This window comes from Bombus impatiens, unplaced genomic scaffold (assembly GCF_000188095.3).
Source record: "Bombus impatiens unplaced genomic scaffold, BIMP_2.2 scf_0049, whole genome shotgun sequence".
In the NCBI taxonomy this organism is placed as follows: domain Eukaryota; kingdom Metazoa; phylum Arthropoda; class Insecta; order Hymenoptera; family Apidae; genus Bombus; species Bombus impatiens.
The window spans coordinates 565144-571143 of NT_176468.1; the positions used below are offsets into that span (position 1 = coordinate 565144).

General features: G+C 35.2%; 1 protein-coding gene and 1 long non-coding RNA gene across 3 annotated transcripts in view; one reads left to right on the forward strand and one right to left on the reverse strand.

Moving 5' to 3' along the window:
• LOC100746123 (failed axon connections) overlaps positions 1 to 6000 on the reverse strand; it is a 55544-nt gene that overhangs the window by 33031 nt on the left and 16513 nt on the right. The window lies entirely within an intron of this gene.
• Positions 1293 to 2991, forward strand: LOC105681529. Its single transcript, XR_004462716.1, has 3 exons — positions 1293 to 1880; positions 1974 to 2121; positions 2437 to 2991. It is a non-coding gene; the product is annotated as an uncharacterized LOC105681529 (long non-coding RNA).

A 6000-nucleotide genomic window follows, 5' to 3' on the forward strand; every position in this document is an offset into this window, starting at 1 on the left:
TTATATTATGAAGGTAACATGAACGAGACCCAACTATCGCGACTACGTCGATAAAATTTGAAAGAAATATGCAAAGAGTTTATTTAAAATAAACTTCAACATTGGGTGCAACTATCTTTAACGATTGTTATACAGGGTGGTTGGTAACTGGTGGTACATGCGGGAAGGGGGTGATTCTATGCGAAAAAGGAAGTCGAAAATATAGAATAAAAATGTTTTTTTTAATTTTTCCATCAAGACAACGATCTACAGTGAGATCCGTTATAACGAGACGCGATAAAGTGCACGCGTACCGAGCGAAAATTCAAAGTCGATTTTCTCGGAAACAAAGCCTCGAGCGAAAAATTGTTATTCTATATTTTCGACTTCTTTTTTCGCCTAGAATCACTCCCTTTCCGCTTGTACCACCATTTACCAACCACCCTGTATAAATATGTAATATATTGTTTATTTTTGCAATTATTCTGATGTGTAAGCATCAATAGATAGTGGATTTTTATGCAATTTTATAATAATAATAATAATTTATTTTTCAGCTCTTCGATTATGAAAAAAGACTTGGTTTACGATTGTTATTTTTATTTGTCTTGCACTTTTAATCGTAAAACTTTTATGCAATTTTATATTTTTATCAATATAACTAGCGATTTGTCTCGTGTATTTAATTTTATGACAAGTTTCCTACTTTAGATGTTTTATACATTTATGCATATTTTTTTTCATTCATGGAGCTCTAAAAAATGTTCTTATGAAGAGTCATATATATCGTTTTACATTATCTTTCACATAAAATTCTTACATTGTAACTTTACTAGGTATATGAAGTATATCTCAAGGTATATGAAATTTTAAACATTAATTGTAGAAAATATAGAGGAAAATTACATCTTTTCAAAGAACGATGTGCATGAGAGCACATTTCAATGCGTGTATTCTCTGTATTTTTGAGTCTTCAAACTTCTCATACATGCATATAAATCCGTATTCTAATCATCATCAAAGTATCATTCTAGAAAGACATCAAAGTTCAATTTTTTATCAATTAAAATTTCATTCTGCATACTCTCTTAACTTATTTTATCTTTTTATTATTAAAAAATTGTTATTCTATATTTTCGACTTCTTTTTTCGCCTAGAATCACCCCCTTTCCGCTTGTAGCACCAGTTACCTGTATATTTAAGACCATTGCATTCGCGCTGTGAAATAATTTTTTACCAAATATATGTTTGCGTTTTTCAAAATCCACGATATGTACAAACGACGAAATTATTTACCACAAGCTTCACAGAAATTACCAAAGTATTTGAACACTCAATTACTCGCTATCTCGGTACTACCCAAACAATACTTAGCGAGACTATCTTTAACACAAATTATATGCTCAAGGCTACGACTCGTGCGGTATATATTAACATTCTATGAAATACATATTTCTGATAAATATCTTCCAACTTCTATATAAATTGTCAGATCGGTTTCAAATTTGACCAGTATAATCGGAGCAGACGTATCCCGTTACATTGAAATTTCGAAATGTATTATGCAACACGTACACGATATACGCATACATCAATGTTTCCTATCGCGAGTGTTCAAATTACTTTCGTCGGCTACTGTATATGTGCGAGCGACAAAGTAAATCTGTATTCATAGAGCACGACAGGACGACGAGAGGCGATTCAATAGACCAGCCACGGACGAGTCGAACAAATCGAACGGAGGATGCTTTATATAGCGAAAGAACGCGTATATCGCGTATTGCGTCTTCGAATGGACAGTCCTCGGACGGAAACCGCGTCGCGTTGATTTATAATGCGATACCTATTGACGGCTGTCCATGGAAAACAAGGTGCGTGTGTAAGGCCTTACACGTATACACGTACGTTTTATTCTTTATGTATCGCGTGCGCGGAGACAATGACGATCTTTCGCGCGCGCTCAATACTCGATCGAAATTCGTTTCTTTCTGTAGGTAAATGAATGTGTCTGTATGCAAGGTTATTGTGCGAAGTGTTCAGTTGAAATCTGGGGTAAAATAACCAGACGTCTATAATGCCGCTGTCCGCAAGAGACTCAAAGGGGAGATGGATTTACTTGGCTTATTCCGAAATTGGGTATCGGTAATTGATTTGACGTGGATTGAAGATGTTTGAGGAATTGAGTTAGCGTTTCTCTTGGTCTTTTTTTTTGGTTTTTTTTTTTGTTCTTCGAACGAATAAAGGAATACTTTAGGGCATGAAAGATAATAATTGAGATAATGAAAACATTTCATGATAATATGGGTGATTATTTAACGTGTTTGAAATAGATTGAATAGGTTTGAAGATCTGAAGTTTTGGAATAACGAAATATCTTTCTTGCACAGTAATATAATTTCCATTGCTTGTTCCTTTCGCCTTCTTTACGCGGTACAGGTGCAATTGGCGTAATTTCAGGTAAAAAAGTAGCGAAAAGAAGCAATCGACGGAAGCCAATTTATCGTTGATCGAAGTCGATCTACGTGAGAAATAACAAACGAAACAGCGAAAAAAGGATTTGAGTAACCGCAATGTGGATAACTTATCGGAAGTAAAACTTGCAGCGAAGAAAAAATGGAAAAGTAAAAAGACTGGAAGATAAAGTCGTGACGAATGGAAAAAAGGTCTGGTGCATCGACAATGATCATGTTACTACGTCGGAAATTCTGTCTTCAATTGAAGATAACATCTACTACTGCCTACGATCGTGCGGTAAGTTGCTTAAGTTGCAAAGCAAGAAACTGCACAGGGGAATCACGTGCAACGTGATTAGGAAATTTTCCTTGGAGAACAAATCAGAAGGAAATGGTAGCTGACGAGTTTAAGTTAAACGAACCTAATGTTACGTTTACGAGGAATAAATGTCTCAATTAAGAAAAAGGTTTATTCTGTTGATAAAACAAGCGCGAAAGAATACACAATTAGAGAATCGTATATTTACTGTCTATGTATTATCTTGATTATTAAAATACCTGTAAAAAATATACTATTTGCTTAATTAATTAACACATGGGAGAGTTTTGTCGTAGTCTAAATATTTTTATATTAAAATGTAATTGGAGAAAAATATCTTTTTAAAATTTTAAATGTGCAATTTAAATACCGTACAAAATCTGTAGTGTAATACACTGAGGAATAACGTTATTAGAAAAATTGCAATTTTTTCTTAAATCTGTCAGGCTTCTAAAATTCTTCAAACTTTTGGGCTATCGAAAATTTTCTGCAGTTTTTTTTTTATTAAAAATAACTATATTATTATGTAAAATTAAATTTATATCGATATCGTTATGTACCTTGGTATATTAGTCCTTTATTTTAGACATTACATTGCGTGCTATATTCATAATTATACTTAATTATTCCTGATGCTTATTAAGAAGATATCGCAATAGAAAGAGAAAAAGGAACAATAGACGAGTTTGTTTTCGCTAGTACTTTTCTATCATTAAATAAGAACGTAAATACTTGGACGAAGAACAAAGATAAGCATAAGGCATAAAATAGCAAGGCACGTCGCAGTCTGCACAAGGTAATCATGGTGCACGCATAGGCATGAGAAAAATGCATATATTTTTAATGTATGTAGAATCATCAATTCAAGGATACTCGAGAACGCCGCTACGAAATTCTCTCTCGCTCTAAAATTCTTTCAAGCCTCGTTTCAGCCGAAAGAAAAATTTCATTTGCATACTCTGTCACGTTATATGTATACGTGACGATATGCGCGATACAAATTAAATTCGCCCCGAGACGATTTGGAAATGTTAACGAGAAACTTCCGCATTCCTTGTTACCTTTTTCATCAACAGAGAAGAATTCCATAGCATCGTTAAAATTACATCGCACTTTCCCTCTTTTTTTATAGAAACATCTGTGTCTGATATTATTTATAGAAAAAAACTTTGTAAAATATTATTTATCAAGTTATTTATAAACAAAGAGATACTATTGGCAGAAAAATTTGCAATTATATGGCGAATTCACGCGGTAAAATTACCGCCATAATTTCTTATCCGAGAAAAAACTTGCGCTTTTCATCGTAAAATACGCATGAACGATACTATCATAGAATATATTTAGGAAACAGTAAAAAAACGATAAAAACTGTTCAACCAATTATTTATTGATTCGTCGATTTCAAAGAAACGATAAGAAACAGTTAAGTTTAGCCTCATTTCAAAGCTGAATAGTATCGCTTGCGCAAACACGAACGTTTCATTTTGAGATAGAGCCAGAGTGGCAGAAAAAATTGATTTAAATTTACTTATCCACGCGATTAAAGCCTTTATTGCTGAATAGACATCGCGTGATAAACTCATTGCAAAATGTAATTAGAAATAATAATTTTTTACCAGCAAGTATGCAACGTTATAAAAATATCGATCATAAAGCTGCACTACTTTCGTTCGAAAATTGCTGCTAATTTATACGGCTGTAATATTCAAATGCAGAACATTACAGCACCGTTATAACGCCTCGTAAAGCCTCCATTAAAACGCTTCTATTATTAGCATCCACCAATACGTTCATTCCATTAACATTTCCATTAGGATTATTATCGGGAATTAAAGAAAAAAATCCGGCACTCAATGAGGCTCGTACAATAGCCTCGATAAAGAGAATCGAATTACGCGTTCCAACAGCCGGAAGGCATATTGGACACTTCCCCCAACGAATCAAAATCATTTTCGTTCGGAAACTCGAAAATAATATTGCCTTCTCGATCCTTACCGGAAATTACCTTCGTATTTTTCGTTACACCGTTAATTTAATTTAACGTTCGCAAGACGATCCTGAGAAAATTCGACAAAAATTGCCAAAAGCTTAGGAGAACTAACGAGTTTGCACATAAACTATAGATACCTATACTTTAAAATAAAAAAATATTTTTTTGGAATATATTTCACTGTACATTTTTGATTCGTGTAATATCCTTAGCATGTTTTCCATTTACTTATTGCTACTGCGAATAATATCATAATTATACTGATCCAATCTAAAAAAAATATGCTAAAAGTTGGCATCGAATTAATACAGCCAAGTACCGTTGGCGTAATACTATAAATAATTTTGTCGCAGTGCGATATGCGAAAAGTTTTGAGCGTTGAAATTCAAAAACCACTCCACCTTCTCCAATTCTTTCCATGTCCTCGTCTCTGTTATTGTTCCGCTGGAAAACTACGATACAACAGGAAATTCTACTTGAATTAATTCCCCGTCCAATCTTTTGTGCAATTTCATCGCACAATGTAACCCCGCTTCTATAGACGACGCGATAAAACGAAATTTAGAAGCGAACAGCATATTCCGTAAGTGCGCTGTACAATGAAATCTCGATAAATAGAATACAGAGAGAATTAAACGGTGCTCGCTACAGATACCGCAAATACCACGTAATGCCACGATATTCTGATTCGAACTGTTGCTAAGTACTAAATCCTGTACAACAACCCACTTGGAAATTCCACTTAATCCCGCAAGCGCAGATACGAATACAGAAACGTCTACGTAAACAGTAGAACAGACCGTGTGAGTACACAAACGCCCTCGAAATTTCCCGGTCGACTAAACCTAATCTTCGCGTTAATCTCCAAACCTTTCCACGGCAAGAATTTACCACCATAATCATATCGTAACACCCCGAAGGGGCGCCTAACAGGAAAACCGCTGCGCCGTTAAAATGCACATGGTCCGCCTAGAAATCACGACCAGACAAATTTTCCACGTTAAACGTTCGTGCACGCGTTTTTTCAGGCGTGTAGACCTTCCACGAAACTGTTTTTAAAAGGCTGAGAGAGCGAAGATAGGGGAAGGGAGAACAGTTTACCCACATCTTCTCTCTACCTGCGCGTTTCCGGTGATTTAAAGAGCCCGACCTGCCTCAAGCGTGAAGCGTGCACGCTTGCACATATATATACACACTACTCGCCTCCTTGTCTCGCCTCATCCCCCTTTTGCTTTAGGCTCGAGCCGATCGGCAGG